This window comes from Hyperoodon ampullatus (genome assembly GCF_949752795.1).
Source record: "Hyperoodon ampullatus genome assembly, chromosome: 9".
Classification (NCBI taxonomy): domain Eukaryota; kingdom Metazoa; phylum Chordata; class Mammalia; order Artiodactyla; family Ziphiidae; genus Hyperoodon; species Hyperoodon ampullatus.
This window is the reverse complement of record NC_136922.1, coordinates 10,446,253-10,457,028: the sequence shown is the minus strand read 5'-3', so window position 1 is coordinate 10,457,028 and position 10,776 is coordinate 10,446,253.

The window sequence follows — 10,776 nt, the reverse complement described above, 5'->3', positions numbered from 1 at the left end:
CAAAAAATGTGAGAGAGTGAAAAACATGGCTATATTATTACTAGGGCAAATTAATGAGAAGTAAGTATTAATATTTCTCTAAAGGTGTAATAATCCAGATTTTATCATCATTGGAAAATATTTGCCACAAAGACTAAAAATACCACTGTGATCCAAAAATACCTTTTATATTTTGAGAGGTCAGTGTAACTTAACTTTGGAAATAATAGGTATTAAAGGTTGCTAAAAATCTCTGTAGAGGAAATGGAGTTAAGATGTTAGAAGAGTATGTCTAAAATGTCTCCTCATTGATCATAGGCAACTGAAATGGCCTTTTTCTTTTGATGGAGGTGAATTATGTAAATTGGTAAAATCAAAACATAGAGCCAGTTTTCTTTTGTCTACCCTGTGCATCCCTTTCACTGCAACTACACTACATGAGAAAATAAACTTAATTATAAAAGGAAGGCTTGGGCTTCCCTGGTGGCGCAGTGGTTGAGAGTCCGCCTGCCAATGCAGGGGACACGGGTTCGTGCCCCGGTCTGGGAAGATCCCACATGCCGCGGGGCGGCTGGGCTCATGAGCCATGGCCGCTGAGCCTGTGCGTCCGGAGCCTGTGCTCCGCAATGGGAGAGGCCACAACAGTGAGAGGCCCGCGTACCGGGGGGAAAAAAATAATAATAATAAAGGAAGGCTTTATGTGTATTAAGTTGATTGTGTGTAGAAAATTAACATGAGAAAGGAGGTATTTTAAAACAATTAAAAATTACTATAGTTCTTTTCTTTTTTTATTTTGACATAATTTGACTTTGAAAAGTTACAAGAATTCCTGTATATGCTTCAGAGATTAACCAAATATTAAACATTTTACATTTGCTTTATCCTTATTTTTATGTATACAGATATACATTACTTTTTTCCTGACTCATTTGAGTCTTGATAATCCTTTAACTATGTGAACCTCAGTTTTATTTCCTAAAAACAAGGTCATTCTCCTACGTAAGCAAAGTATGATGATCAAAAATCAGGAAATTAACTTTGACACAATAGTATTATCTAATCTTCAGATATTATTCACATTTCACCAATTGTCACAATACTGTCCATTATGGCAAGAGAAAATCCAGGATCACATCCTGCCTTTAGTTGTCATGTCTCTCTAATTTACTTTAAGCTGGAATAGTTGTAGAGCTATGTTTATATGTCATGATATCGTCATTTTTTAAAGTGTTGAGGCCAGTTATTTTGTTGAATGTCCTTCAATTTTAGTTTGGTTGATTTTTTTCTCAAGACTAGAGTCAGGTTATATACTTTTGGCAGGAATATCACAGACATAATGTTCTTTCCAGTACATTGTATCAAGAAGCAAATGCTGCAGTTTCTCCTATTACTGGTGATGATAACTTTGATTATTTAGTTAAGAAGGTATCTGCCAGGTTTCTCCAAAGCTAAGTCATTATTTCACTCCTGTAACTTTTTTTTTTTTTTTTTGCGGTACGCGGGCCTCCCACTGCCGCGGCCTCTCCCGCTGCGGAACACAGGCTCCGGACGCCCAGGCCCAGTGGCCATGGCTCACGGGCCCAGCTGCTCTGTGGCACGTGGGACACCCCCCCACCCCCCCGCCCGGGTCCGGGTCACGAACCTGCATCCCCCGCATCGGCAGGCAGACTCTCAACCACTGCGCCACCAGGGAAGCCCCTCCTTGTAACTATTAAGTACCTGTGGAGAGATACTTTGATTATGTAAATATCCTATTACTCTCAAACTTACCCATTGGCTTTAATATCTATTGATGATTATTGTACAAATCAGTTTTCAAGATGGTTACTTAAAAGTTCTCATCACAAGGGAAAAACTGTGTAACTGAGGTGATGGTTGTTAACTTATTGCGGTAATCATTTTGCAGTATATACATATATCAGATCATTACGTTCTACGACTTAAACTTATGCAATGTTATGTCAATTATATCTCACTAACATTGGGGGAAAAAAAGATGGTTGCCAAATAGTGATTTTTTTTTTTCCAGTTCACCAATTTCTTCTGTGTTTATTAGCTGGCTTCCTGGTACAAAGAAGGCTTCCTGCTACAAAGAAAGCTTCCTTCTCTTATTTATTTATTCATTCATTTATTTGTATCAGTATAGGCTCATTGATTTTTTTTAATTCTTTTTTTTAAAATTTATTTTATTTTTGGCTGCATTGGGTCTTTATTGCCGTGTGCGGGCTTTCTCTAGTTGCAGCGAGTGGGGGCTACTCTTCGTTGCAGTGCGCAGGCTTCTCGTTGTGGTGGCTTCTTTTGTCGCAGAGCATGAGCTCTAGGTGTGCGGGCTTCAGTAGTTGCAGCACACAGGCTCAGTAGTTGTGGTTCGCAGGCTCTAGAGCACAGACTCAGTAGTTGTAGTGCACGGGCTTAGTTGCTCTGTGGCATGTGGAATCTTCCCGGACCAGGAAAGAACCCATGTCCCCTGCATTGGCAGGCAGATTCTTAACCACTGCGCCACCAGGGAAGCCCTGATTCTTATTTTATTCTTCTGACACTTTCCCTATTATTCTTTGAGCGCTTTAATTTCTGACCCAACAAGTTGTTCCAGGATCACCTTACACTGTCTCTATGCCAGCCCTGGAAACAGACATTTCTCTAAGGAGCCTTGATTCTTACTGTAGAATAGTATTTAGAGATTTGGTTGTTAGATGTGCTTATTGCTACTGAGGAATCATTGTGTCTAGGCCCTCTTAGTGGATATAGCTAAGTGCATTGTATATGTGTGAGCATCTATGTGTGTGGATGTGTGTAATACACCTATATTTTTTAGAAAGGATTATTGAGTTAACCAGTGTCATGGCTGCTAAAAATTTAAAAAGTGAATATATTCTTAGGCTGCATGACCAAGTGATCATGTCCCTATTAGTAGAAGTTATAAGTTCACGGTGTTTTGCATTCTTCAAATAGGTTGTTTTGTTGGCCAACTAGATTCCAGGAATTTAGATCTTAGCTGATAAGGAAGATGACCTGGATAGTGAGAGGTTTGAAAGGCATGTTATGTGAAGAACAGTTGAAGGAGCTAGGAATATTTAATCTGGAAAAAGAAGAGATTACAACAGCATCTACTTACTATATTATTTTATGTGAAGGCAGAAGATGTAAATTTATTCTGTGCCCATTTAGAGTATATAACTAATACAGGTGAATGGAATTTAAGAGAGACCAATTTATCTCTGAATAAGGAAATTTTTGAGGCAAGCTCTCTTCTAATGGAGTGAACTGCCTTGAAAAAAGCCTCAAACTCAGTTATTACCTCTCTTCAATCAGAAGAAAAGTTTGCCCATTTTCGTATAGTTAATTTGTGCTGTGAGAAGTTGGAACTACTTGAAAGATGTCTCAGTATGCTGTATTTAGTGGCTTAGTTAATTGTATGTCTCATGAGATGCATCATGAGGAAGGGGTTCTAGTCTAAATATATGTAAGAAATAATGTATACAGAGTTTTCTCTTGTATATTTATAATGCACAGCAACATAGTAGGCTGTGGGAAGTCCAAAGAAAACTTGTTTGACTTTTTCTAATGTAGTGGATTTAGGAGACAGGTTAGACTAGAGATGTAATCTACATATATAGTGGTCATTACATACACATGGTATTTAAACTAAGATATTTTGAAGCGATCACCAAGGGACTGAGTGAAGACAGAGAAGATATCAGGGACTGAGCTCAGGGAGAAGACGGGAGCCAGCAAAGAAACTGAGGGGTAGCCGGAAAGTTAGGAGCAAACCCAAGAGAGTGGTTTCCTAGAAGCTAAGTGAATAGTGTTCCAAGAGGAGGAGGCATAGTCAGCTGTGTCGTATGAGCAACTGAGACCTGACCATTGGATTTAGCAACCTGAATTTATTCGTGTCCTTAAAGAGAACTTTCAGTAGAGTGCGGGGAGTAAAGGCATGATTGGATTGAAGAGAGGAAGTGGAGAAATTGGAGGAGATAGCAAAATTTTGCTGTGAAGGGAAGAAGAGAAATGGAATAGTTGCATTTGCTGAGCACATACCTTGTGTCTTATACAGTCATCCCTCGGTATCTGCAGGGATTGGTTCCAGGACCCCCCACTGGGGATACCAAAATCCTCTGGTGCTGAAGTCCTTTATATAAAATGGCATAGTGCTGTATAGTTGAAGAGATTAGGCAGCAGTGAAGAGAATAAGCTATACATAGTTGAGCTCATGATTCTGGTTAAATAATAGTTGTAGTACGTTTAGAAAGTACTCTCCTCTGTGGTATGGATTTGAATGGGCTAGAAATTGAAGTGTTGGTTTCCTGATTTATACAAAATTCCCTCAGGTTAGAAGAATGTTATCAGTGTAGTGGCTATTAAATTGTGTTGCATTCCTGAGTTTCCAGGCAGCTTGGGCCAGTTGGCTTGGTAGTTAGTAGTAATATGAAGCCCAACCCCCAAACTTCATTTTTATTAGCCTTGAATTGATGATCTGGACATATTAATAATGGTATTACATGAAATAGTGAGATTTGATGACCAACCATATGTTCATTATTTTAAAAATGACTCAGTTTCCAAGAATAGTTCACTTGTCCCATAAGAAGTTATCTGGTATATTTAAAGCCATATGTCCAAATTTTAAATTGGCCACTATAACTATGGGGAAAGAAAACCCAGGGGACAATTTGGTTCTTATTTCTATTTCACCATTAACCCTTCATCCACCTTCTTAGAACTAATTCCAAGCTCATTTCTTATATGTGTACGCTTTTGCTGTAGTTTCAGTTACTTATTGTAAGGGAGTGAAGTTGTTAGACCCCTGTGTTTAGTCTACCATTTTTTTCCTGGTGGTTTGAAATATTTAAATCTTAAATTACTCTTTAAGTAATTAAGTCATTTGCACACCATTCCTTATATGTTCTTACAACTTAATTTCCTGTGATGATCTGGGCCTGGAAGAATCCAAAGTAACTTGTCAAATAGGTCAGAACAAGGAGAAAGTCATTTTAGACAGAGGAGTTATCACCAGGTCTAGAAGGCAATCATGAAAATATATTTGGTAACCCACATGGCCTGACTCTAGGATATGTATGTGGATGGCAGATTGGAGTGGGTAGGGTGTGTGTGGAAGAAGGTAGAGGTGATGGATGCTACTGATTATAAAAGCAGTGAATCTATGATAAGGTTGTAAAAGAAGGTCTTTTGTATACTATGCTGATTAAACCCTTTTCTTACGTAATAGGAAATCATTAGAGATTTTTAAGAAGGAGAGAAACATGTTGAGGTCAGTATTTTAGAAAGATAAATGGTGAAAGTGAAGAAATAATAAGAGACTGTCAGAGTAGTCCTGGTAGTAGATAATATGGGCTTGCACCAGGTCTGTGGTAGTGGGGCCAGGGAGGGGTTATATGAGAGATGTTTTGGCAGTGTGACAGGTAGATGCATTGATTTATTCCTTCATATTTATTGAATGGTTCCTGTGTGCCAGGTAGAGAATTGGTGGTGTTGGGAAAGGGAAGGAGACAAAGATTCTAGGGTTCCTTGCTTAAGTACCAAATTGAGTAGATAATAAAAGAATAGTAGATTGGAGGAGGAAAAATGCATTTTAGATTTGTTTTCCCTGGAGGTAGTTATAACAGGTTCACAGAAGAGCTTAAGCTTGGTTCTGTATTTTCTGTTTAGTATCTTAAATTTATAAAAAGAATTGAAACTGGGTGTCTTCCCTTTACTTCCCTCTGTTAGAAATAACAGAAGTAAAGTTGCAGCTGTTGTTAGTTTAGAATCCTGTTTTAGAATATTTAAATTTTGCTTTTCAGTTGAGTCAGTAACTCAAAAGATTGTCATTAGCACTTAAAAAATAAATGTTAAAAAATAAATTTAGGTATTTATGAGTAAAAATGAAGTAGAATCACAGAATTTTCCCTTCACTAAAAACCAAATGAAAATAGGAAAAAGTGGGTGGGGGAAGGAGAGGGCAAAAAAATGGAATAGAAGCGCACGAGAAAGGGGTATGTACAACCTTATGCCAAATACTTCAAAAAGTGGAGGCCAGGAAAGAATGAGAAGATACTGGGTGTATCTGTCAAGGTTTATAATTCCAGCCACATATCCCAGAAGCCAGACTAAGGAAAGATGAGGCCTGCAAAACAGGAAGTATCCTCACTAACACTCTCCAGGGAAGCAGATCTAAGAGATGAGTAGGAAACAAAAAGTCAACGAAAAATCCTTGAGAAGACCCGCATACTAATGCTGAGCCTCTCACACTGTCAGGGAGCATTGACATTTTGAAAGGTACTCTTGTTAAGGGCAAGAACCAAAGCCCATGAAGGTAGGATAGCCCTCTGACTGGGGGGATGGATCCTGGTATAGGACACTTAATGACGTTTCAGCAGTGGCTGTACTCAGTCCAAACTTAGCTTTCTTTGTCCATTTCCTGCATTGATGGGTTATAGAAAAATAGATTAAAAGCAGTATCCAGATCTCAAATTGAAGTTTGTGTGTGGTGTGTGCATGCACATGTGTGCATAGAAATAAAAATGTTCCCAGCTAAGGTAAAAAGGATGTTGAAGTTGTCAAGGAGAACCCATTAGATATCTAAATAAGTAGGAGCTCAGTGTAGCACTCCCCGTGTTAAATACGATCAAGATTTTTTTTAAAGATGGCATGGCAACTCTACAAATACACTACAGGAAAAAAATAAATGAAAGAGATGACCATGAAAAGACAGTAAGACTATCCTACTTAAGCATAACTTATATCCCTGGAATAGAGACTCCACCAAATGGAACAGAAAAAAGATTTCAGAAATATCATTCAAAAATTACGTTTGCAGGTTGAAACGCTCTGAACACCAGGAAAAAAATTGTGAAATGTTGCAAAATGACTACACCCTAGTAGTTAGTAACTTCAGAAATAAGCAGAGAATTATTTTGGCATCCTGGCCAAAAAGAAAACCTGACCTATATGTGGTGTGGGGGGGAATCTAGCTGACTGCAAACTTCTCAGTTACGTACAATTCCAAAAGACATTTCAACAAATTTACAAAGTTTTGATGGCAAAAAAAAAAGTATATATCAAAAGTATTATACTCAGCAGTATCAGATTAGGTTTGGCTGCTAATAACAATGGCTAAAACTATAAGGATTTATAATCTTGGATACAAGAAATATGGAGGTAGACAGTCAGAACTGGTAAGGTGGCTTCATCCGGCAACCTAGGTTCCTTCCTATCTATGAATACACCTGGCTTCTGGTCTCAACATCACTGTCCATGGTGGCTGCTGGAGCTTTGGCCATTAAAACAGCATTCCAGGGATCAGGAAATGGAAAGGGGGGAAAGAACCAAGGGCTTTCTCCAACTGAGTGAGATTCTTTTAGGGGCCTAACTTGGAAGTTGCACCTAACACCGCCGTATCTGGACCAGAACATAGTCACAGCCACACCTGGCTTAGGAAAGGTCTTTATTTTGGGCAACAATGTGTCCAGCAAAATGTTTGCAAAAGGAAAAGGAAGATGGAACAATGGGAGTCACTTAGCGATCTTTGGTGATTTTTTTTGTTACAGGTGTCCTCTTCTTTGTCAGCCCTTTCTTCTTCTCATTTCACCTTGACTTCTATCTCCTCTACGCCATTTAAATTGCTCCTCCCAAGTTCATTCTAACCTCTGTTTTGCTTAATCCAGTGATCTGTTGGCAGCCTCCTCCTTTGTAAAAGACCCTCCTCTCTTGGATTCTGTGACATCACACTCACCTGCTTTCTTTCTACTCATTTTCTGTTCTTGGCCTCTCTTGTTTCACTTCTCTGAATAGTAGTCGACTTGAGGCTGAACCCTTTTCTTCGCTAATTATACTCTTCTTAGTTGATATGTCAGTCACGTGATTTTATTGAAGTCATCTCTGAGCACAGGTCTTAAGTATACTTTAGTTTTGACAAATGCATATACCTGTGTAACCCACCTCTGATTTTAAATATTGACTGTGTGTTCATGGCTTCCATACTCATATCTCCATCTTTATCTTGAGCTCAGACTCAAGTATGTAACTACTTGTTTGACATCTTTATTTTTATGTCAAATAGGTATTGTCACCTTAACAGGTCTAAAACTATTTTTTTGTATTACTTTCATAAACCTTTTTTTAAATTAATTTTTATTGGAGTATAGTTACTTTACAATGTTGTTCATAAACCTTTTTTTAAAAAAAATATGCATCCATCTCAGAAAAATGGCTCAAACCCAAAACCTAGATTCTTTTCCCTAATCCCTCCCCCAACCTGCCCCATCCTAGTCCATTTCTAGATCTTGTTGGTTTTACCCATAAATAAGCTTCCTTTCTGTTCCTGAAAAATTCTGAGCTCATTCTCACCTCAAGGTCTTGGTGTTTACTGTTCCCTCTGCTCAGAATGTCCTCTTTCAATTCTTAGCATAACTGGCTGTTCTCATCCTTCAGATCTCAATTCACGTGTCATCTCAGAGGGGACTTCTTTGGCTATCTTTTCCAAAAGTACCCCACTCCATCCCAACTTTATCTCCCTGTTTATTTCCTTGATAGCACCACCTCAACACAAAATTATATTGTTTGCTGTTCATTTTCTATCATCTCTTTCTGTATTGTAAGTTTCGTCACGGCAGGGACCTTGTTTCTTGTTCACTGTTGTGACCTTAGCGCCTACAACAGTGCAATATTAGTAAGTGTTCAGTAAATGTTTTTATTAATATATTAATTTTAATTAATATTTATATTAATATTTATTAATGTATTAGATACTAGCTGAAACGTCTCTAAAGTAGTGTTTTTCAAATTTTATTCATGGTATTTTTAATGAGGTATAGGTAGCAATTTTTAATCTAAATAAATTCATTTTGACGATCTATTAAATCTTTAAACCATTTGATTATCATTTCATGCATTATCATTTTGTTATGGAGTACCTAGAACACTAATTTAGTTAATGTTTTTACTAGAGGCCTCTAATAACATATCCATATTTGATGACTGAACAGTTGATGTAAAAAATTTCTTGTGAGTAAATGAGGAAGTTAAGCCATTTAGATTGTATTTCATTATTGATTTTTCCAAATGGCACAATAGTCAAAACAAGAATCACTTACACAATACACTATCAATTAAGTATTTGAAGGACCTTTTAAGTATTAAAAAAAAAAAAAAAAGTCCAAAGGAATGCTACTGGTAGAGATTTTGTGGGTATGTGCTAAAGTTAAGAAACTTGAAATTCAAAGAGCTGCTTTTAAAGGACGTACAGGGTGGGTTGGCTGTACACATCAGGAAGTCCTACAGAGGGTTTTGTGGGTATTAAGATTATAACTCTAGTTATTCTCTTAGATTTCACAGTAGTACAGCATGTTTTTATAAATACAGATTTACACAGAAGTTACTTGGCTGTAATTTTTCTTCTTAGGTTAGGTGTTCTCCTGTAGCCCTTAAATACACAGACTATGTGTTGGTTCCAGGAAGGAAAATAAGAATTACAAATATTCCTTTTATGAACTGGTATAATAGAAAGTGTATACCTCTTAGACCTCATTTTGCATTTGATTTTTCTATCCTAAGATTGGAAGTGACTTTAAACATATAGTTTGTGGTATTTATTCTTCACAACATTTCCATGAAATAAAATCCTGTTGCAGATGAAGAATTCTGTAAGTTTTCAAGAAATTGTGACAATTTATAGGTCATATGATTAGAAAATAGAAACCCTGAAACTAGTAGGTTTCCTTCTGCCCACACCAGGCTCCTCCTACCAGAATTTCCCTTTTTTTTTTTTTTTTGTGGTACGTGGGCCTCTCACTGTTGTGGCCTCTCCCGTTGCGGAGCACAGGCTCCGGATGCGCAGGCTCAGCGGCCATGGCTCACGGGCCCAGCCGCTCCGCGGCATGTGGGATCCTCCCGGACCGGGGCACAAACCCGTGTCCCCTGCATCGGCAGGCGGACTCTCAACCACTGCGCCACCAGGGAAGCCGTCACTTTTTTTTTTTTAACTTCAATATCAGTATGAAAAAATTTGGTTTGAACCTTCGTGTTTATTACCTTTTTAAGGAAAGTTTGTTCCTAGTTTCTGAAGTCTAAAAATTGCTTATTTTAGCCTTGGAGGAGGCAACTGAGTTACATATAACTTTACTTTAGCATTTAGGAATAGAGGTAGACTAGACTTGGCAGGTTTGACTTTTACTCCTGTTCATTGTACTTTATAGGTCTGCAAATCCTTATATATTGGTTGATTGAGTGACATGTCAGCAAATAAACCAGCCATATTAATTAAACTTACAATGTTTTTGTACCTTTTAGTATTAGGGAAGAGTATGTTCTTATGTTTATATGCATGTCGGGGTAGTGCAGGAGTTTGACAGGTAGAATTTTTAATTTCTGGCCTGCCAACTAAAAATTGTCCCTCTGCATCTGGCAGTACAAGAATTAAGTTGTTAGCCATTGTGGTTGCTGACCTTCAACACACCCTGAAAGGAGTCCAGGGTGGAGTTTGTGGAGATCAGGAATGAGGCACTCTGTGCTCTCGGAAAAACTGGCAGTACAGGCCTTCATGTAGTTAGATATTTTCAGAAGATTTTATGAGCGCGGTTTCTTGTATACTTCCATATCTGGAAAAGCACTATAATCATTCAGGGAGACATCTGCTCCTCGTGACTAGCAGCGGTCTTCTTGTGACTAGTAGCAACCTTCTGCCAAAATGTGTGATTAATTGCGTGTATCCCCACCTTTACTAAAATCACATATATACCGACCTCACCCCCTACCACTTCGGAGCAGTTCCTCAGAGCTTTGTGAAAGGCTAGTCTTCCA